Here is a 24,073-nt window from a genome sequence, read left to right as displayed (position 1 = left end):
AATAAATGCTTGGAAATGCTTGTGAAGAAAAGTATGTGTGCTCAAGTTAACTTCAATTCTTCTGTTCAATAATGTTGGTTGACGTAGCAACCTTATTCATCTGATAACATGTGAGTGACATGTTCACATGACGACTACTAGGTCTCATCATCTGTTAAGAAAGGGGGGTAAAACGTGTGATTTTATCCTTTATAATACAGCTCCCCCCCTCCCCGAGAAAAGAGTCGTCCCGATCCGAATGAGTTATTACAATCATAAAAGTGATCTAGCAGTCGGTGCTCGTAGGTGAGTCAAAGCTATGGCTCTAAAAATCTGAAGACTCCCTTTTTTACTACCTACCATTTGCCCATAATCCTAAGGTAAACCATAGAAAACCTTGAATAAATAGCTAAGCAACAAATTCCAAATCCAACAATTGGTGTGCTGTGTTTTATAAAGGTAAGTGTTAAAAGTGTGTAAGTAAGCATCTTCGTGTGAATCCGTAGGGCGGTCGGTATCAAACGGTACTTTCTGGAGAAAATTTTCCAGGGAATCAGGAACCAGGATAGATTGGTCTAAACGGGACCGGATAAAAAAATTCGCTGATCGAATTTGGGGAAATAAAAGATTGTTCAAATTTCAGAAGTTTGTATCAGTAAAAGAAAAGAAATGATCTTATTTGATTGTGTCTGGAAAAAGTACAAGATCGTCGACCACCAGATGTCCTCAGGAACAGAGAAGAGATGACAGGAAAATGCTGTGTCAAGAAACCTGAAAAAGTGCTCACAAAACACTGGGGGATAGTAAAATGTGAAAATCAATTCATCGCTCATTGACCCTGAAAAATTATTATGGCTTCATTCAAGCTGTCAAAGAAAGCGAAGCCTATCCGTCTCAAAAGTCGATTTGAGAGAAGTGTCTGAAAAGGAACAAATCCATGGAAAAACGTAAGACTAAAACAAAACAAACAACTTCCAGTATTGAAACAAATCATTCTCAAATAATTCCCATTACCAGCAACATGTCCTCTAAAGAACATAATACTATAAATGCTGGGGTTTGATCCCACAGTTTTGATCTAAAAACACTTCACTCTGTATCAGAACAGGAAGTCGAGAATCTGTTCGTGACTAAATGGAGAGAATCATCTAGTGAGCTCTTAAACGGAAATACGGAGAAGGAAAACCTGGTTTTCCACGTCGACGCTCGTCTCGGTAATAAATGCAAAAACGATGTGAGCTGCTTAACAAAAGATTTCTACTTCGCGCAGTTTTTCGATAATGGAGATTATTTTGTTATTGTGACTCGGATTTCCCGCTGCCTGAGATGCCAGGAGTAAACGAAGACGCTCTACTAACTCGTTCGGATCATCCCAGAACACGTATTCCGTTTCAACACCTTGTCGAGTGATCACAGCTTGCGGAAGTAGACCTTCACCCTTTCGGCGAGGTGATGGGGAATAATCCATCAATTCGGCAATGACATTTTTGAATTTGTAACTGTTATCGTTCCGAACAGCTTCATCGGATGAGTGATACTTTTTATGCGCGTTCGTTGCGGGGATTATGTTTTTAAAACTTTCCCGATCTCCGGCGCTCACATAAGAACCGTCAGGCTTCTTTTTGAACAAAAGTTCCAGCAAACCCTTCGTTTTCGTGTAAAGCGTATCCCCAATTCGGACGTAGTCACCCTCGAAAGATATCAACAAATCACCAATCATTGAGTCCGTTTGTGAGGTTTCGTACACCGTACACGTTGTCCAATTCACTTTTCGTCTTCCCATCTCTCATCAGTGCAACATACTTATCCTCGATTTTCTTGACCGGTGTTATTGCGATTTCATCATCTTCTGCCAACGCCAAGAAATCGTCCATTTCCGAGACAGTTTCATTGTTCGTTTCATTTTTTATCTGATTTATTTCTTCTTCAATTTCTTTCACCTCTTGTTTTACAGGTTTACCATCTTTTAGAACATACATCAGTTCTTGCAACGTAGTCCCTAGTGGTTTGAAAACGTCACTCAACTTCTGAGCCGTAGATTCCTTGCCCGATTTGAGAAAACTGTGTTTTCGACGGATCGCAGCACTTGCTTGAGCGATCTGATGAAGGACATCTATTTGCTTAGAAATTTCAGAGCTCTGCATGTTGACGCAGCTGAGTCTGCAACGTTACTGCGTCTTTCGCTCGGAACCGTTATATTTCATTTCTTCTCCAGGCTAACAAAAGAATCGAATTCCTTTCTGTATCGTCCTTCGTTGGGCTCACTGTCTTTGTCGATCACCGGAAACCCGGACTTCTCACCGTTTCAGCATGCGGAGCACACACTCGTAAACTCTGTGTAAGACAATTCGGAGTTTACATGGTCGTTGTATACGCGTCTCAGGTTCATATCGTCTTGCTTGAATAACACGAGTAAATTTACGTTGTCGCGCACAAGATGTTTGGGAATACGCGCGTACGTCTTACAGAGATAGATACAGTCAACGTCGTGATGTCTACCCATGCAAAAGTAGGCTCTAATATTGTCCTGCTTCTCGCATGCTACATCGTCAAATACGATTGTTGAGTTGGGCTGTGCTTTTTCCGGTGTAATCACTTATTCACGCTCGGTAAACGCAAAATACTACATATTCTCAACATTATCCAACAATTGCTTCAACAATTGGTATTTCGGTTGGTTGAGAGATTTTGAGTAGATATGATTATATTCAAATCCAACTTCGTTGGAATAGGTTATAAGTGTAAGTAGCGCATTAGTCCTACCACAATTTGACGGTCCACAGAATATTGCACGTACACTTTTCGGGAGTAATGCACCGCACAGTGGTCCAAAAGCCCGAATTCCTGGTTAAAACTAATAACTCAAATATTTCTCAGTGAAAATTGCTAGTATTACTATACCTATAGTTTTTTGGCTTGCTGGTTTCGAAAATGAACGCAAAAATGCGAAATTCAAAATGGCGGCCCCGAAATGGCGGATATTTTATACAAAAAATGGTACGAATTTTTAGAAATTCATAGTGCGAATGTTTTTTGGGTCGCTGATTTCGAAAAAAAAAAACAAAAATGCAAAATTCAGAATGGCGGACGTTAAATGGCGGATGTTTTTCGCGAAAAATGATACCGATTCGCTGAAATTCATACTAGTAATGTTTTTGGGGTCGCCGATTCCGAAAACGAATGTAAAAATGCGAAATTAAAAATGGTGGACCGAAAATGGCGGGAATATTTCGTGAAAAATGGTACAACTTTGTTAAAAGTGATATTTTGTAAATTAATTCCTTTAATTCATACAGATTTTTTTCTTATAAAACAAAATAACATAATTTTTAAAGATACATACTAATCGCTATCTGAATTCTCATCATCGACGTTGTTTCGATGAATGACGTTGTCTGCGTCGCCCCGCTACACTAATCCCACGAGGCGGGCCACGAGGCTCCGACCGAGTCGACAAAACACTGCTTCAAAGAATGCGTATTTTTGACCAATGGAGCAAAAACGAGCAGGCGATGCCAACGGTTTCACATTCTCTATACTTTTTCACACTAGGAATCGTTGAGATCTCCGCAGGATCTCCGGGGATCATAACTAATTCTCTACAGATAGTAATGCAATTCAATGAAATAGGTTATTTTGCAGCACTCGTATTGCATCATTAATATCATCGCCATAAATTCCGAAACTTGGTTCATTCACAAAATTTATGTAATTCACTTACCTTGAGGAATAATATTCATTTTGGTTGACTCGATTTTGATGAAAATTGAAAAAACTACAGCCTTTTTTTTCGCGCGCTCGAAAGCGTGCACACACCACAGTCCCGCGCGAGTCTCGACAATGGTCATTTTCGAGGGCTTACCACAGGCCATGGAATGAATATGAACATCTGCCCTTTTGGATTTCAAAGCTCTAATGCTTTCTATTGACAAATATGTGAAGCTTTACCTCGGATGATAACTTTCGGTTTTGGGGGTTTTGGCCAAGAATTCGGGCTTTCGGACCACTATGCGCCGGTGAATATAATTTTCGTTGAAATATGAAGAATGTATATCTATATCAACATACGTACAAGGAATTCTACGTCACGTCAATCAAAAAATGACCTCGTATTTTTTCAATCTATTCATACTTTTTTTCACATGAAATAAAGATAAAAAGAATCGATACGCATTTTGGTGTTCGTCCGAATTATGTTTGTTTTCGAAAGTTACAAGACAATCATTCAATTTTGATGCAAAAGGAGCTCGCATATATCCGGTTCTATTCGACGTAAAGACATCATTTCCAGTGCATTCGGAAGGTGAACGAATAAGCTTTCATAAAAAAAATGCAATGTTGAACATTATTGAAAATCCCAATTTTTATAAACAATTCAAATCTTTGACGATTTTTACCTCATTAATGACAAGTTTTTGAATTATAAAAAAAATAGTTTCGGGTTCCTTATTAAATTCTGTATTACTAGTACATTTTTCAAGTGGAATCTGAAAGGAGTCTACTTTTTTTTTCTATTATTCATCAGGCGCTGAGTCGTGCCCAGCGCGATACACTGGGCTGTTTAAAAGTATTTGAAACCGAATGCTCGTGAGGGGTGGAAGAGGCTAGCCGCGTCACCCGCCCCACTCCGGCGACAGCTCAGCTGCTCCGTCTCACTTGTTTCTTTACCCTCTCTCTCGCCACGGTTAACGCGGGAAGCGGAGTAGCCCGCGCTTTCTAGCTAGGCAACGCCCTTAATGTTACACATCAACAGTCCTATCGTGAGAAAAGAATGCGGGACGGTAACCGACATTCAGGTCGGCAAAAAAGTTCACGCCCTCCGCTGCGCCCTTCACCGTTGGCAGGCGACCACTACATAGAGACTTCAACCTTTGGTCGGTAAGATTGTCGGTAAAACAGCACGATTTCAACCTTCGACCGATAAGAATTGTCGGTGAAGCCGTGCGATTTTTGCCGTTGACCGATACAACTGTCGGTAAGGTTGCACGTTTTTGATCTTAAGTCGATACGGCAGACTGTGACGTCATCGCGAAAAAGGGTTTGAGTCTGGGGAGGATATCGGTAAGTGCCGGTAACAGGAATCTGCTTGTAGAACCGGCCTTGCTATGCTACTCCTGATTCGTATGAAGTTCTAAAAGAACTCCGTGCCTACAGATAAACTCTTTAACAGACGCTTCAGCTACAGTAGAGGCTTCTTGATTGGCAAGTGGGACCACTTCAGGCCACTTGGTGAAATAATCGGCAATGACGCAAGCATATTTATTCTCAGAATAGGTTGTAGAGAGAGGGCTGAAGATGTCCATCGCTAGTCTCTTAAACGGAGCTTCCACGTTGTGAACTTGAAGAGAACTATGTCCTTTAGCTCGAGGTCCTTTCTTTGCCGTGCAGACTCGGCATCTTCAACACCAGTATTCAACTTCAGTCCGGCAACGCGGCCAAAAGTAGTAATTGCGTATCCTGCCTAGAATTTTGCTCGTGGCGAAGTGTCGGCCTGTACGAGAATCATGGTGGAGGAAAAGATTCTCTGGAACCCGAGTCATAGGAACCAAAAGTTGCCGCCTGATTTCCCTTAAGTCTGCAGATTCCCCATTCACGGTATAAAATTCCGTCAATTAAAAGGATAGAGTCCCATTGAGCGGAATGAATTTTCAAGTCTGGCTTAGCTGAAGATATAACTTGCCAGTCCGTGCAGGTCTCCGCTTCCTTCCAGGATTCAATTTGAGTTAGAGTGTTATCTTCTTCTTAAGATTTTCTCTAATCCTCCAGATCTTCTTCGAGTGAAACCTTCTGTGATAAAGAAGGGGGGTTTCGGTATTTCTCTAGGCTTGCACATTGTCTACGTTCTGACATTTTTTCGCAAGATCTTCGAGAGAGAGTATCGGCGTTTCTGTGTTATGTCCTGCTTGGTGTTGAATCTTAAAATCGTACTGTTCGAGCCTTTTAATCCACCTAACTACCTGCCTTTCTGGGGCTTAAAACGAAAGTCACCGGTTTAAAGAGGCATGGTCTGTTCTAATCAAGAATCTCCTCCCGTATAGATAGTGATGAAAATGAATTACAGTTTTCACAACGGCTAAAAGCTCCCTACGTTTGACACAGTATTATCTCTCGGTTTTACTAAGAATTCTACTGTGATAACTAATCACTCTTTCTTTACCTCCCTGAATCTATGACAGAACCCCACCTATTCTTGAAAGAGAGGCCTCTGTATCCAAAATAAAAGGAAATGCGACATCTGGATATGCTAAAATCGGGGAAGAAGTAAACTTAGCCTTTAATTTCTTGGAAGCTTCTTCGCGCGTTCCGGGGTCCAGTGAAAAGGAATTCTGATTCCCGTTATGATACTTTCAAAGACGCGCTGTACATCTCGAAAACGCGGAGAGCCAAAAATCCTTCACCGTTGAACAATTGCAATGAAACTTGGGCAACTGATGCCTTATTTTCGCAAAAAGTGCAGCACTTTTTTTTTTTTAAATTTTGAGAAAAAAAAATTACGGATCAGTTACTAGTCACACAAATTGAAAAAATTTACATAGTTGCACTGGATGCACTGAACTATCATACGATGCCACTCGACGCTGATAAATCACGCACTTTGAGCCTAGTCCCGTAAGATTCAATTGTAAAATGACGAAAGGGCAGCTCATCTGGTTTATGATAACGAAGAACACCGAAATCTCATTTTGGCGACATTTTTTACCGACATTAAACTCATGTATTGCCGGCATTCTCACGCACTTGAAAAATCCACCGTGTAGGAAAAATGTTTGGCAAAGTGATTAGTGAAAATGTTTTCATTTGAAATCCCAACAACTCCAGACAGTTTAATTTGTAAGTACTTCATTGAATAACGTTTTCTCTACGAAGTTTCCAGTATTAATTTTCTTTTCCCGGATAGAATATACCTTTGAATAATATACGAAAGATTTTTCTAAATTTCGTTTCTATTTTAATCTTTTCTAGTTTCGAAGCTACTTCTCCAATATATCAAGCCACACGAATCCTCCTGCGATGCTACAAATACCAATTTTTCAAATCTTCGATGATCATTGCATTTGAATAACACGCTGAAAAATAAGTTTTCTGAATTCTTTCAACTTTTCTATATTTATCATCGCTGTTTCAATAATAATACGAGAAAGTATTTCAGAATTATGTTCAAAAGTGCGACGCATTGAAAAGAGATCTTTAAAGACCCTACTCCCATCATCATCGTATTCAAACGGTTGCGAGGGATGCATTGTTTTAATGATGATGAGGAAGAGGAGGATACGATGCTGATACTATGATGATCGATTGCAGGCAGAATCCAACCGTTATTTTTAAACATTAAATATTCCTCCACCACCCCAATAAAATAGTGGTCATCCTGCGGTGAACTTTGCAAACGAAGCAGAGTCGGTCAACATTGATAGAACAACAACTAATCCATAAAGAGGATGCCATATGTGACACGAAATGTCAGTCAGGTTGAGAGATAACACCATCTTGTAATGGACATTGGAAACATAAAAGAAGAGCCACCGGTGGTGTCACTTCCATCGGTTAAATATCTGCCACGTGACAACAAGAATTCAAAATGTTCGCTCATATGACACCACAGAATTTGGTTATTCAACTCCCTGTGGGTAAAATCAAGCGAAATTCAATTACAATTCGTATCCAACCAGGAAATTATCCGTGATGGAGTGCAAATGTAATTGCAAATTATACGCCCATTCAAATTTACCGGATGGCAGATGTTGGCTCATAGCCGCACCATACAGGTTATTCACATCAAAGTACATTAACTAGGTAATTTCTACGCTTATATCGGAATCTTCGCCCATGTACGAGTTGTTATCTCTACACACCGGTTGGAGCATTGTGCGACACTACCTCTGATGCCTTTTTCAATGAACAGCATTTTGTCCATGTCTGTCAGTAATTCAAGCTCGATTTTCGTGCATGAGCATCACATCGAAAGCAAGCCCCGGTGCGGTAGAATAATGCAAAGAGTCAATATTGTAGGTTCGGAAGCAATTACGACGGAAGTTTTTAGGAATATCAACCAATAGCAGTACATCAGTTTTATATGTAAATGAAGCTCAATTATACACTTCATTTAAATTGAATCTACCGCGCAATGAGAGCTCTAAGCTATACTGCTCTAGTCGATAGGATCGTGAGAGAACTGCTCGAGTCCATTGGATAGCTACAGAGGACATACACGACAGGTGCGAGAGGAGCACGAGAAAACTCATTTTAACATGATAAAAATGAGGGAATCAAAGCTTTGAATGATGTTTCTCTTTTCAGGTAAGATTTAAGGTTATAAACCCGATGTGAAGGGTTTTAAAATTAAATGAAATTAAACTCTTTCCAAAGCAACTCAATTGAAGTATTATTTCACCACCACCACACCTCACAAGGCACCCATAAACATACATTATAAATCTGAATACTCACCGAGCGTAGTTAACTTGAAAGTTTTGCCAAAAATTGTTGGCGTACACGTAATCTTTATTCAAAACGTCGGAATCGTTCAAATTTGAATGAAATTCATCTTCACCGGTAACTGCTGCTCACCTATTTTCGCCCATTTATCGATGAATTCGTAGGGGAATACACTTTTGCACGCGACAATCTAGAATTCCTCAGTATTATCATGACATTCACAAGTAACTTGGTTATCAACGTCATATAAATGCAACGAAAGCTCATTACTGCTTCTGGCTATGAATCAGATCGAGTTGATGAAGCGCAAATTCTCTTTTGTGCCTTCAATCTCTTCTGCGAAAGCAATGTACTTGTCCTTGTTGATTGGGACAAGAGTAACCAATCCTTCCATGATGGTTGCCAAATCGCGGATGGAAAAATGTGCGTAATAACCCGTCCACAAACAGTATATTGTGCGAGATTGTATGATTCAGATTGTAGCCCTGATGCGCCGCACCGCGATATTTACCAGTGAAATGGGAATGATTGCGATGCTTTACATTTGTGGGCATGATCGGTCCCTCGGAGATGTGGCAAACCTCCGCCGCTTTAAACTGTCGTTCCTGTTCCGCACTTAACGGTTCCATCGGCAAAACTTTATTCAAATAATCTTCGATGGTCATAGCTCAAGATTGCAATTCGCTTATGAACCACAAAATGCTGTCAGGACCGCGGTTCCGCCAGAATCAAGACGAAGAATCGTTAAAAGTATGGTAAACGTAGTAGCCGTGATGTGCAAAACATGCTTTTGCACTCTACCTACCATAGGCTCGAGAAAGCATTCAAGATCGACATAGTCAGTAAATGGCACGGACTCCTTGCATCAATAATTTTTAAATATCAAAATCTTACGCGCGTCGTCGGTCAGATCTATTTTTTTATTTTACATTAATTTACGCTCAAACAATCTTACAATGGATTTTGTTACGAGTACTCTACTTAGAAATAGCTTAAACAGCAATGATGTAAAAATTTTGCAGTTCGATGACGTAACAATTGGCTGCTAAATAAACGAGAAATATTTTAAATCGAAGCGTAATAAAACATCGTATGTCATTCAAGTTCATCGTCGTCGTCCGTGTTAATTCTGTTTTCTATAACGAGTAAATGAATCATCATTCTCTTGATTTAGAAATTTTTCCTCAATTATAGTGACACTGTAAGACTTGATTCAAACGTGCTTGTCGATAAATTATTTTGAAGATTGAACTTGGGGATATCGGTTTGAAGGTATCGGAAAACTTACCCCCTTGTACCGCAGTCGTATGCTGTAGGGCGGGTAGCTGCTAGGTCGGAAAGGATTTTGCAGCTTTGACTCCGTATACAGTGCCACGTTAACCGTTAGCTAGGGAGCTGGGTGCGTAAATTTCTAAATGATTTGTTCGATTGGCAGACATTATTAATATCAATTTTTGTACCATAAGAAACACTAAGGACCGCGTCTGCCACCATGACAGGCCTGGGTTGTCAATTGACAGTGCTTAAAAAATTGGAAAAAGGGTGTGCTAAATCATTTGTTCATATCTGCCTCTTGGACTCATGGTCACAATCATCCTGAAACCGATTAAAATCTAGAGGCAGACATCCGGACCTCTGCCTTTTGTAGTAGTGAATTTTTTAACTTTTTTTAATGATTTAAAAACGTGTGTATGAAATGTTCAGTCGGCAGACCTAAATTGTTCGATCAAAAACAATGTGAAGGGCCACAGAAAAATGGTCTGCCACCATGGTAGCGCTGAGTTGTCAGTTGACAGCGCTTTAAAAATGAAGAAAAGATGGTGTGCTAAATCATTTGTTCATGTCTGCCTTTTGAACCGATGCTCAGAATCGTCCTCAAAATGTTGAAAATCCAGAGGCAGACATCCAGACCCTTGATTTTCCAAAGGCAGACCATTTGAATATAAATTTTTTTTTGAACTCTACGCTCGCGCCAAGCCACAAGTAAAAAATTCTGCGACTACAAAATGTTAATGAAAATAACTAATGTTGCATACAAGCAATCGATAGGAACAATTTTGGAAACATATTTTAAATGTTCGGGTTCTAAATCTGTTACCTGCCGTCCCGCAGGTATGAAATGAACTGTATAGTTTGTCTATCTTTCTTAGAGAGAAGAAAGTGAGAACGTTATAACTCCGTAGAGAGTTAGGGCATACCTATACATAGATATATGTATAGGTTGTAACCAATTTGTTGAGGGTTGATGATTTGGCACAGCTTGCTTAGTATAGACAAGATAATGGTAGAGGGGAGGGGTTGAATCCAATAGATAAAATAAGAAACAGGTGAAGCAGAAATAGTATCAAATATATTGACCAAGAAGCGATAAATTTCAATAACAAGCGAATAACTGAAGAGATTTAGATACAGTTAAGATATGTAAGACAATTAGTTTACAGCAAGAGAAAAGTTGAGCGACAGATTTAACCAATAACAGAACGTTTTCAGAATAAACGAGCGATATGCGTAGGCTCGCGGTACTATGATTCCAGGTAATAATTAATACGGTTTCACCCTAAATAAGCAGAACAGAGAAAGAGATAAGGTACTTGAAATGAGCATTAATAAAGCGAGCCATAAAATGTGCGAAGCGATTATAAGAAACATGCGAAATACGAAAATTGTAATAGTTATCACTTTACCAGAATTATCAGAGATATAACAGAGGCAGGGAATTATTGATTACGAGGTAAATTCAAAGAAACAGGTCAAGTAGAGAATTATTATAAAATATAGAAACTAACAGATGATACGTAGCCTCTAGTTTGCGGTAAGTGCGAGAAGAAAGAGATAATATTTGGTACGGTAAAAGATAATTTCGGGATTACGACAAGTGATACTCAAGAGAATTAATGCGCAACTTACGACAAATCAAAGAGACTACGGACAACTACGATCAGCAGCACTAGCGAACAAAATAATGAAAAAGATGTTATTCGATACGGCGCAATACTACCAAGTCAAAAGAACAACGAGTGAGGCCGCGCGGCGATGTAAGATCGCTCACGCGGTACACTCACTGAAATTAATTACTAAAAGATAATAGGTAAAGAAACAGTTTTGAGTTAATCAGAACAGTACATTACGATACGAGTGCGCAAAGTAGGTCGTTCCCGCACGAGCGAAGTGAGTGCGGGATGACCTACGTGCGCACGAGTATCGTATACTATTTTTCCAATTAAGTTGCGCAAAGTTTGACCACTACAATTATTTTGAATAATTGAAACGTATAGAACGGTGGCGTTGGGGCGCTAGGACGTGAGGGTTCGGGGGGGGCGAAGCTCCCCCGCCCAAAAGAATAACAAATTATACGACTATTATAAATTTATTAAATTAAGAAAAATCTGATTTATTTATTATTTTCAATTATTATTAATATTCATCGTAACGTGACAATTTACAAAATGAAACGGTATATTTTTTAATGACTCATTTTGTTTACATCTTTAAAACGTGCGCTCTGTGTATTGTATTCTGCCGTTTTCTTAATACGGACAACGAACGTCAAAGTATCGCTCGCACGTGTTAATGCGAAGAGAGTGCCGCAGAGATGGCGCGCGCGTGTATACCTTGGAATCGCTCGTATACTCTTATACATTTCCGCACGCTCACCACATTCCCGCACGCTCAGCTACATCCCCGTTGGCTCAGTTGCATTCCCGCACGCTCTTGTCACCGTGTGGGAAAGTGGTACTTTGCGAACGCAAATGCATGCGCAAAATCGAACTTTGCGCACGATAATAGGAAAAAAATATAACGAAATAGTAATGCTCAATAGCTAAGGTAAAATTTGATAATTCAACAGAACACGCTGCTATATAGCGATATTAGATATTTAGTTATTCCAGAAGAGAGAGATAATAAATTAAAGCAATAGTCACTAAAAATGCGTAAGTAAGAGTCAACCAGTCGCGAAGTTACTTGCAATAAGAAATAGAAAGGGATAAGATGAAAAATAGTAGAGAATAAGGTACGAGCCCAGGTGGCTTACGCTGACCAACTGCAAGAGAAAAAGAGAGAGAGATAAAGATAAGATATATTGCAAGTAATTTCGTGGCTTCACATAATAGAAAAGGAACCTCATTCAAGTGAAAAGAAGATATAACAGGCACCGAAGATGCGGTAACAAAAGTGAGAAACTGAATTTACGATACAAGAGATACAAGAAATAGTAATAGCTGTACGATATATCGATAGCACGTCTTCTTAGAGTGAAAACTGAACGTAGAGTGTCGAGACGAGCGATGATCCTGATTTCGTCGTGCTGCTGTCGCGTGATTCTTCCTCAAATTTGCGTTATTCTAATTGGGCCAGCAGGTTGCGTAGGTCTGGTCTACAGGTAGAGGGCGATAATCCCTCGCCGCTTGTTTTTCTTCTTCCTTGCTGACAGGTATTGAGGTATCGGGACGTCGGAAGGTGGTCGGAGATGTTATCCCTTAGCTGTGCTGTATCGTTGGTGAGAGGGGAGGTCGTACCGCTCATGTGTTGCGATATTGAGGTGTGCGATAATATTGCGTCGCCGATCTCTTGGACTTGCGACCGATTGTACTTCACTCCTTGCTTCACTGGTACTCCCCGTTGTAGCTATTTCGTCAGCGCTGCATCCCGGCCCTCGCTCATCGGAGCGCTCATGCCGGAACGATCTGTTGGGGATGGCCCTCGACCCGGATCCCCACACTATATCCACCAGATGCACGTGGTCAGCATAGTCTAACCCATTCCACGCCACAGCCCTTCGATAGGACGGTTCATTAAGAGAAAATCGTCCTCTATTTGATAGACAACGACATAGTAGATGTCGTGGTCGGTTCAGCTCCAGGCTGATAAGTATCGTCGCCGGGAGGCTTTGTTGTGTTTTTGACGCACAGCCCTGTACGCCGTCTGGCGATGCATCTGAGCGGTCGAAGCGTTGATTCGTGGCCGATAAGTCTTAAATAGTTGGAGGTACTGTTTGTGCATCACGCACGACCCTGTTCACAACTTAGATAAGCATCCATCGGGAGTGGTTTCAGCGGTATTCGTTCGTCTGTAGTCTGTGGTGGTCAGTGTTGAGCTGGTAAGTGACCCCTGTCAGGAAGTGTCCTGGTATCTTGAAGCGGAAGTCTCGGAGTCGGTTCTTGTAGAGCGTTACAAATTCAGAAAATATAATAGAATTAGCTTAATAAAGAGAATTTCACCTAAAGGTAACTAGTCGTTCATTTTTGGAGTATTGGCCTCAGACGTGCTGTCGGTATTTTTAGCGATATTCCGTACGTAAGAAAGTGCGATAATTAAACCATGTGACGGGGTACGAAATACCACGTCACAAGGTATATACCTATACAGTATACATATATAATAAATTGTTAAATAATTATTTGTTTGAACAATTTGTTAATAACTTTTGGGCAATATCATCATTGATGATTATTGTTCATAGCATGCCGAATGTTGTTGAATTTTTTTCAGATTTTTTTTAAGTAACAAAGTACGAAAAGTCTGATCGCATACAATTTTTGGCTGAGACGATCCATAACATATACCCTTAAATTCATTTGCGTCTTCTGACGTTGTAATAAACTGTTTTTTTTTCTTATTTTTATTGGATCCAATGAAAAACACTCAATAATATATTAATACTAAAATTATTAATACAACAACAAATAGCCGTATTACCCACTTTCCCTTGATTCTGCGTGAGTTTCAAAAAATGGTACACCTCAAAATCAGTGACCAAAATGTCTGCCAACTTTTTTTTGTATTTGGGTAGTCCTGTGTTAGAGCTTAAACATTTGTCATGAAATTTAACAGTTTTATATCCTCTCGTAGGAACATGCCGGGGATCATTCAAATGAGTACAAAATTCATAGTGCAGCGTAGCCCGCCTTGCGCGCTTGGCTTCCTTATCGGCAGCAGTGCTCAAATTACGCGATTATATGCACTTTATATGCACTGTCGTCGAGCCCGGCGAGAGGCCTTGTGAGCAGTCTCAATACTGCTTCCCGGCATAACGCACGCCTAATCTTGCTTATACATAAATTTAATATAACGTTAACGCCCGCACTCACCATTGAATATATGAATATATATAATCATTGCGTAATTTTCGCATGACAGTCCTATTGAATCGAATGGAAGCAACTAGAACGACGAACAAATGATTTACTAGAGCTTTTTTTTTACATCTTTACAACTACGTCCCGTGATAATGCAGGGCCCTGCATGTCTGCTTGTGGATTTTCAACGTTTTCGGGATGATTCTGACCATCAGTTCAAGAAGCAGACACGAACACATGATTTAGTACTCTTTTTTTTTACATTCTTGAAGCGCTGTAACTCAAAAACGTTGGGACGTAGGACCTTAATTAACTGGACCAAATCGATTTGTATCGATCTGAACTTTCATCCCTATCAATATGAGAGACGAACAAATCATTTACCAAAATGACAGCCAGCTCCCTAACTACGTCCACAAGAAGCAGTGTTCGTCGGTGTTGATGATGTTTACCACGGCATGTCTCCGCTGAATTTCTTTTGACAGCTTCGTGAATGTTGACGAACCGCCAAGCAGCAGATCATACCAGTTGATGTCAACCGTAAGATCGATAATCTCAAACAGTGCCTACCCAGAATTACGATGGTCGAACTTTTCGACGATGTTGGTGAGACAAGTGACCTTATTCTTGTCGAACTACTAGTCGAGGTCAGTTGTCGAAAGAATCATTTTATAGCAGATGGTGATATGCTTAGTTCCCTCGACTTGTTCCGCATTTTTCAGATTCTCAAAGTTTTACGATTGTAGGCGTTGGAAGGTTTGATTATGAAATGTGAATCAAGAGGTCTTGGTACAGAGTGTCTTTATTGCTATTGTTATGAATCGCACTTGGGTGTGAGCCCTCGAGAGATCAGGGTTGGACTGCTTTCTGTCAGCCCCCGCGTGCCACATATGATAGTGACAACGCATGACGTCATCCGCCCCGTATCTTATCGGCTGCTGGTTCGTACTTCAACGTTAGGCTGATAACGTCACCGCAACCGACGGAGTAGAACCGGCATACGTAATTTTCAGTCAGCCTTCCTAACCCTTTTCGCGTTCCCGCGACAAGCCGCTTTTCCGTGCTCAGATGGCTCCAACTCTTTACGAGCGTAGACATAAATACACGATGTCCCTAAATTGGGGGACACGGACCAGCCAGCGTGATACCTGACTCAAATCCAACCGAGAATTTCTTTGCCGCAAGCTCGTCCGACGCATAGTTTTTGAATTATAAGCGATAGCGTTAGGCCAATCAGAGTGCACCATTTCATCTGGATTTGCCGCCACGGAAATTGCTGTTTTGTTCGTCTGGGTGAATTATTATTATTCGTTTACGAATTAAATATCGGCACCTCCCCTCTCTCCCTGTTGTACCCCTTCTCGAGCGCTGACCTCAGTATTGTTGCCATGGCACACGCTGCCGGCCGCACACCCACGGACGCACACTCGTGTGTGTGAAAATAAGCGAATGCCCAGCTACACAATACTACGAAACACACATCTACGAGTGAAAATAAAAATAAATCTCGAAATAAATCAACGGATTTAAGATTTAATGTTACAAAACACTTCCAATCATCGATGTATGCATAAAACTAGAGATTTTAGACGGTTGATATGCCGTTAGGGTTCATAATTAGTCATTCAATCAATCTGAATTATGCTTTCCGAACATTTTTTGAGTCTTTGCAACATAATTTTTCCACTAGTTTTAAATTCATCATTGACATCCGATTTTTCAATAATGCGAGGGAAAAGTAACTCGCTGAATTGACGTGTCAATAGGTTTGTAAATCAATTACGATTCACCTGAGTTAACACAAAATATCTGAATAAATGAGAATTCACTGAATCACTAAAAATGATAACCGAAATCATGAGAATTATTTGAGATATAACTGAATTAGGAAGAGTTGTAATGAGTCAAGTTACTTTGAATAACTTTAGATTCGTGCCAAAATTTGATGTTTAGAGAGAAAAATAATTAAATTCAAATAAAAAAGTAATTTCAAATCAAGAAGAAGAAAATTTCCAAATACCTGAATTCAAATGAAGCAATTTGAATTTAATAAATCTATCCGAATTTGAGGAAAAATAATAATTATTATTTGGAATAGAAAAATGAAGCTGAATTACCTGAATAAATTCAATTAATTCAACTCCTGAATACCCGACTCTACATCTTTCGATGCTATAATATAATAGCTCTATCAACTTGGAACCCGACGATGACCAAATAGAATTGACATATGCTAGACATATTGTGCTCGTTTTGTGCTGTTTTGTGCCGCAAAAGAGAAGTTCTGTACCATTATCATTTTCGAAATATGCAGACAATTAGATGCGGGTTTCAACTTAATGTTAAGTTGGTACCCACGAGGTGTTCAGAGGTTGGAAGACACTCAACATTATATACTCGTTTTGTGCTATTTTGTGCTATCCAAATAAAGTTTTGTACTCTCGATATTACCAAGATATAAGGCCCTGATGAGGCATGCTAACGACCCAACGATTTCAAGTGTTAGGGAACTTGAGGAATTCGTTTTGTGCTATTTTGTGCCACCCAAATAAAGTTTCGTACACTTGTCACCATTGAGATATATGGCTCCGATCAAGTATGCAATCAGAAAGAAAGCATGAAAATCAGAAGGAGCAGAAACTGTTTTTTCCCGTGTTATTCTTATCGAAAATAGAAAAGTGCGATGCGGATCATCCTGATATGAATATAAGTAGAAGAATAAAATAAGAAACTTTTAAGCCTCTTTGCGGCTAAAAAAATTTTTTTTTTCTAAATCACCTCAATATATACCTATAGTTGAACATTTAACCCCTTGAGTGCCGCCGAAAAAGATCTTTGTTTTTCTCGACTTGGCCCAAAGTACCGAGAAATCACGAATCTTTGTTCAATGAATAAGTGCCCTAGCAACGCCTGATAATATGTCACGCGTAACTAAAGTGTATTTTTCTATATTTTGGACCATGCTGAAAAGGATCACATCATTTATTTCCTGATAGCACATGCTAGGAAACTAATTTCGCGGTTACAAAGCTATAGTTTTCATCATTTCCAAGAAATGTTTGTCCTGACACAGTAGTCAAATAGACAGGAGAAATGATCACCAAATGATCAGATATTGGGCACACGGGGGTTTTCGGGAGCGCTGATCATGAATCCGAACTCAGATTTGACAAATTACAAGATAGCGACCTACTACTGCGCATGCGCATTAGTATGACTGGTATATAATTGAGGAATTGCTCCGAAACTGGTCACTCGGGGGTTTTCAGGGACGCTGATCATAAATCCAAAATCATATTTGACAAATTCCAAGATGGAGACCTACTACTGCGCATGCGCATTAGTATGACTGGCGTGTAATTGAGTAATTGAACTGAAATCGCCACTGGGGGGTTTCGGGGGCGCTGATCATGAATCCGATATCACATTTGCAAAATTCTCAAACGGAGATCCACCACTGCGCATGCGCATTAGAAAAAGATCTTTATAATCGAGGACTTGAGCTGACTTCGAACTTGGAAGTTTTTGGGAGTGCTGATCACGGGAATGTGATCGAGTTCACAAAATTTCAATATTTTGACCCAGTAATGGACATATGCGATAAAATATTCCGTGTGAATGTGACTGGTAAACCTGAATTGATGATTCGGAAGTTTGCGGGTATACAGAGTGTACAATTCCAGAGCGAATCCTGAATTATACATGAACCATACCAATGCGCATGCGCAGTAGTCGGTCGCCATCTTGGAATTTTGTAGATCCGATATCGGATTCGCGACCAGCGCTCTCGAGAACCCCCGTGCGACCAATTCCAGATCTATTCCTCAAGTATAGATCAGTCATACTAATACGCATGCGCAGTAGCGGGTCGCCATCTTGAAATTTTGTGAATCTGGTATGGGATTCGTGATCAGCGCCCCCAAAAACCCCCGGGTGGTCAATTTCAGGTGAATTGCTATAAGTTTGAGTTTTAACACTTTGGGCACATTTCATAAAATTGACTTGGCACTCAAGGGGTTAATCTAAAACAGATTAGAGTTCCACGAGACGGATCTACGTGTTTATGTACAGCTACATGTATATACTGTAACGTGATCGACTAACCTGGGACGCTAGCACGTAATGACAGAGGCCGACGCGCCCGCAACGACGGTACCACGGGAATCATAGAACCCAGGCAGGGTTCCAGTGGTTGAACTAGCAGACCCGTGAACGTTGGAACACATAAATGATAAGTGAAGAGAATACAAATCTGTATATCATTAAACCTTGACGAAACAAAAGTTTTTATTTCTGTAGTAGCTTTTTTCTTATTCTACTTACAAGAGTCTAGGTTCCAATAGTACGTGCTGACGTATTTTTACCATCAGTAATTATCATGAATTCGAATATATATTAAGGGCAAAGTTTATTTTCATACCAGACTTTTTTTATTTTGGTCATACATATAATTTTTTCTTCCTTACATGCCACTATTGGCTTTTTAGATTGAAATCGGGATTTTAGACTATTCTCGCTTTCATTTCGAACCGGAAGCTACATGTGCACGGTTTTTTATTAGAATTACCCTCCATCATCTTCTTTATTTTCAATTCGCTTCTTTTTCAAGCTCATCTATCCATATTTTCCGATGGTACCTCGTCACTCCCTCACCCCATGACATTGCCATACATGGTCCAGGTTTTCTTCACTTTCTAGATGTACCGTACATATTGACCACCTTCATAACATTCAGTGTTACGATATACCATCCTTCACCCACATTGCCATATCCAAGTTTCGCGTATTGTTCTGTTGTAATATCCGTATTCGGGTAAACAAAACGGAGCCTTTTCCATACTAGGTGCAAAGTCCGCACAAATTCCATAGATTTATACGCATATTTGCACTAAGTATTGTGAAACCATGTTGAGGCCGCGGACATTTCCCTACTTCATTCACGAATGAAATCGATGCAGTATATTTAGGCGACGGTAGTGTTGCAGGAAAGAGTTCTGAAGTATGGCAGCGATTTAGCGAAAAAGTGAGACCAAAAAACGTCTCTTCTGTTTACTGTTATACCATCGTGAAGGGAAACCGATACGGCTTGCGAGAACATTTTGAAATCAATAAGTTGCCTATAACGGTGACAGAAGAAGATGTGTCGTTGAATAATACAGCGAATACTGCTGATGCGAGCGCGAACACACCTGACACTACCATAAGTTCTGCAAGAGATACTAGCTCATCGTCAGTTGCACCTTACAGTGAAACTTTGGAGGAGCAACACAACCCACAAATCACATCCAAAGATTACCAAGCGAGAAGATTCACTACTAAATTTTCGTCAAAGGAGTGGAAAACTGTTGCTCTCGAAGTAGTCACTTTAGAGGCAATCGTAGAAACGGTTACCGAAAATATTGTGTACTCAAACGTCAGAAGTGGACACGTATTGTAACCAACCGACTTTGGAAACAACTGAAATTGCTGTGCAAGATTAGTTTCAAAAGGGGCAAGGCAAATAAATCCTCGAAAAGTAAATACTAGTCCATCAACGGCACTTGTACTTTTTGCAAAGCGAAATTCGTAGCACACGTGGATCAGAAGCTCAACTCAAACGACAAAGTCCTCATGAAATGTACTTATAAAAGAGTATTTACAAGAGGTCATCCCGCGAACTTGAAAAGGAAGTTAGCTGGTGCCGTAAGGAAGAAAGCGGTGAAGAAAATGGCATGCGAGAATGTAGTAGCAAGTGCATTGCAAAAGCAACTCGCAAATAATCTCATGACATTCGGAGACCCGGTACCAAGTCACTCAGCATCAACAAGCATACTCAGAGTCACTGAATATCATGCTTTGGAGACATCGCGCTTGCATGCTGATTCGGTAATAGCGATAGCCAAAGCAATGTACATTGCGCCATATCTGGGAATCATCCGAGATGTTGCGTATGATGAATTTTACGTACGGTACCACAGTACAGCGCTATTGCATGTATACCGCGATTATTGTAAAACCACTCCAATTCATCGGCTAATGATCGATCAATGCGACTGGTGGGGGAGTTGAAAGGTTTGTAAGACCTGATGGCACAAAGTCCGGCAATATTTTTCTATACAGTGCCGTCGTGCTAGATGCCCATCGCGAAAAATTCACCCTATGTGTTCGATGTTCTCAGAGTGACACGATACAGATTCTATCCAGCACTGGTTGTCCATGTGGCAACGTGACGGGGTTCCGATACCGCGTAGGGTCGTAGTCGACATGTCTGCAGCTTTGATGTCAGCTCGTATTCGAGCGTTTAAAACATTCATCGTTGGATGCTTATTTACTCAAATGTGCCAAGATCCTATGCCCTCAAGATTGTATGGCTACTGATCTACCCGCGCGTTTCCTTAGAAATGATGTAGTTCACGTTGTTAAGATGATGACAATGTGGCCAAGTTTGCGTGGCCAGCTTCGCCGAACCCGATAATTTTATTTGAAAAGTTTCGGTCAAGTTACACAATCAGAAGACGTTAATAGTCTGTTTAGAATATTATCGGATATTATTAACGTTGCTCGTCATACTACCGACGGAGATGACGAAAACACATGTTTGCCCACACCTTGCAATGCTCTTCTTTAAATAACAATAGACTCTGCGTATGCCTCTGTCAAAGGAGTTCCCAATGAAAGGCAATCTGGACTGTAAACTGGAGTAGCTAATAAATCGTACAAGTTAGTGTCATCGACGAAATCACGTGCAGCGCATTACGCGACATCTAGCGGTAATCTTCGAAAACGCATGACCACGCCGTAACCGATGTTCGCCACAGGGGAATGGCCTAATTATGGCGGAGGTCAAACAACCAATCGAAGGGAAGAAGAATCACCTCACGACAGCGGCAAAATCGGCTAGCCGAACTCCGACCTCCGTCTATTCCACGCTTGACCCGCTAGGATACAGCTGCAATATTCCTCGTTCTCTCGTTTCGAGCTACCGACCTCTACCTTTTTGTTCTATCGTTACTTCATCTACCGTCTATTCGTCGCCCTCTATCGTTGTACTACCGTTAACTTCATCATTTTCGTAAAATTACCTTCCGTCCTTCTCGTTTTCTTTCGCTATTTTTTTTCCAGTTTCATTTAGAATGAATTCAGTGTCGTGTGCCTGAAGTCACCATTAAGGTAAGGCTTCTGCCTTTGTATTGTATGGTTACGAAGTTGCTCATAATTTCTATTCTTTTTCTTATTATATTTATCGTTTCTTGGTTGCATCGAGTGATGCCGATTTTGTGTGAATCATGGTCCGCGGCTTAGAGTTGCGGTAAGCCGCCGTGTGACTGCATAATTTCGGTAATTAACAAATTTCGTGTCTGAGCAACCTCGTAACTGCCGAATAATTAATTCTTTTGTATTTATGAATTTCCATTAGGCTGCTTCTGTAGTTTCTATCGTATTTTGAGCCCTATTGGCTTTATCTTCCGTTTCATAATTTTCTGTAATAGTAGTGTGTCTTACATCTTATTTCTGGTATTGCTTATTATATTTTTATTCATGTCCTGCCTATTGTACCGTATGTCGAGCTCTTTGGAGTATAACCGAGCGTAGAATTAGCTTCTAAATACTACCGCTCTTTTTTCTACTGTTATTGGCAACCTTATATTATTTTTGTTAGTTATTCTTTTCTCTGTATCTTTCCGCAGTATCATATTTCCGTGTTAATTTAAGTTCTGCGTATTATTCTTGATTCTTTTTGTACTGAGGTGTATTTAGTGTATTTCGTTATTTTGCGAACTCTCCGAATTTCTCACTCCCTCATAATCTTGTATTCTCTCGAAAGCTATGTTTTAAGATTTCTTTGTATAATTCTTCGAATCCCTAAATATTGTAAATTATTGATTTTATCGTTTATGAATAACTCTCCCGTAAATAATCTCTCGTACCGTACCGTTAACTCTACTCCATCGTCTACGCTACCGATTTTGTATAAATTATTAACGAATGTCAATCCCTCATACTGGTTAGAATCTATGGTAAATTCGTCCTATTCTTCCGTTATTATCTCCCTAGCTATCGTTATTTTGTTTTCTATCGAATGCAATAAGGTTCTCACTCTTGTTTTTAATCAACAGAATAATAATTCGCGTAGCGTCATTTGCAACTTCGCTAAGATCACGTCGCCCAGTGACGTGTAGTTTTGAGGGCATTCTTGCATTATATCGCTTCTCCCGACCTACGCTCATTTTTCACTGTCAACTATCGTCTCTCGTTTCAAAGCTACCGTTTAATTCTATTCTACCGAAATTTTTGTGAATAACTATTGTTCGTGTATTTGCCGCTATCGATACCATTTCATTTCCCTGTCTTAACCCTGTAACCTACTCGACAATATATGACTGATTGACCTGTTCATTTTTCCTGACTTGAGTTTATTCCCTATTTCATTATTTTCTCTAATTCTTTAATCAATTATCGTTAGCTGCCTTGAATACCGCCACTCTACCAGTTCATGTGAGTACCTGAGCCTAGCCAGCCATAGAACGCGTTCTCTAGTTGTTTTCCGTATTGTTTTGTATTGTTTTTCTTGATTCATATTATTGTTTGAAATTCTACGCTAACGCGTCTGGCGCCCAACGTAATTGATTTTGTTATAGTTCAGTGTTCAGAATAAGTGGGGAATCGCGTCAAAGCGTCAACAATAAGTCCTCATCTGAAGGTAACAGAATATAGCGTTACAGTCGATAGTCTATAAAACCACGCCATTGGAAAACTTGCCGCTGATGTCGTGAAGAAAGGTATATCTGCTACTACACACAAGCATCGAGCAGAAACACTGTTTCCATTTTGTCGTTCCGTTAGGCTACGAAGTGGACTGATGCAAATGAAGTGCGAAATGCCAGCGTCAAAATTATTATCACATGTAATGAAGGGTCATTCGAGCGCCAAGGAGACAAACCAGTGCACTAACAGAGAATGCTCCAACGCGATCAGAGTTTTCAAATAACCTATCCTCACAGTTTCTGCCACGGATGGATCCATCGATGAACTTCCGAGTTTAATATCGGAACAGATCGCTGATAGATGCACCAGCTGCGGTTCAAGGGGCATCAAAAATAAGTTGCTGTGTGATGGTTTCCGAACAAGTAAAACTGTCATCAACGGCAAACATTTGTTTGTGGAGATTTCAACGTCTGATTGAGAAAAAAAAAACATTCACTTTTTGAAGGCGTGCTGCAATTGTCTAGCATACCGGATCACGCACAATTTCAAAACACGTTATTCTTTTTGCAAGGTGTAATACAGTTTCTACCTGGCCATCGAAATGAAGATGAGACTCCTATGCCACTCGGGCCTATCGGGCATTATATCGCCCTTTGCAGACGTCATGACGGTACTTGGGAAAGGTATAACGACGTGGAAACTACAAAATCTCGTAATGAAAACGCAGACATCCTTTCTCATGCAATCGTCTAGACCATATAAGAAGTTAAAATGAAACTGTGAATAAAAATGGTAATTCAAATACAACACTGAAAGAATACCTCAAGTGATTAAAATAACAATCCGTTGAATATGATTGTGAAGACATATCCAAGACAGGTGAAATCTTTACACCA

The 24,073-nt window shown here is 40.2% G+C and overlaps 1 protein-coding gene and 2 long non-coding RNA genes across 3 annotated transcripts in view; all 3 read right to left on the bottom strand.

Annotated features, from left to right (window-relative positions):
• Positions 1–24,073, bottom strand: part of LOC124300690 (glutamate receptor ionotropic, NMDA 2B) — a 1,918,249-nt gene that overhangs the window by 50,995 nt on the left and 1,843,181 nt on the right. The gene's annotated exons all lie outside the window — the stretch shown is intronic.
• Positions 1,754–12,209, bottom strand: LOC124300702 (uncharacterized). Its single transcript, XR_006907287.1, has 3 exons — positions 12,073–12,209; positions 2,876–2,880; positions 1,754–1,764 (listed from the first exon to the last, which is right to left on the bottom strand). It is a non-coding gene; the product is annotated as an uncharacterized LOC124300702 (long non-coding RNA).
• Positions 3,243–3,819, bottom strand: LOC124300704 (uncharacterized). The gene is made up of 2 exons (XR_006907289.1): positions 3,701–3,819; positions 3,243–3,578 (listed from the first exon to the last, which is right to left on the bottom strand). It is a non-coding gene; the product is annotated as an uncharacterized LOC124300704 (long non-coding RNA).

Source organism: Neodiprion virginianus, chromosome 3 (genome assembly GCF_021901495.1).
Source record: "Neodiprion virginianus isolate iyNeoVirg1 chromosome 3, iyNeoVirg1.1, whole genome shotgun sequence".
Lineage (NCBI taxonomy): Eukaryota > Metazoa > Arthropoda > Insecta > Hymenoptera > Diprionidae > Neodiprion > Neodiprion virginianus.
Note: the sequence above shows the minus strand (reverse complement) of the source record. Positions and strands in the feature narration are given on the sequence as shown.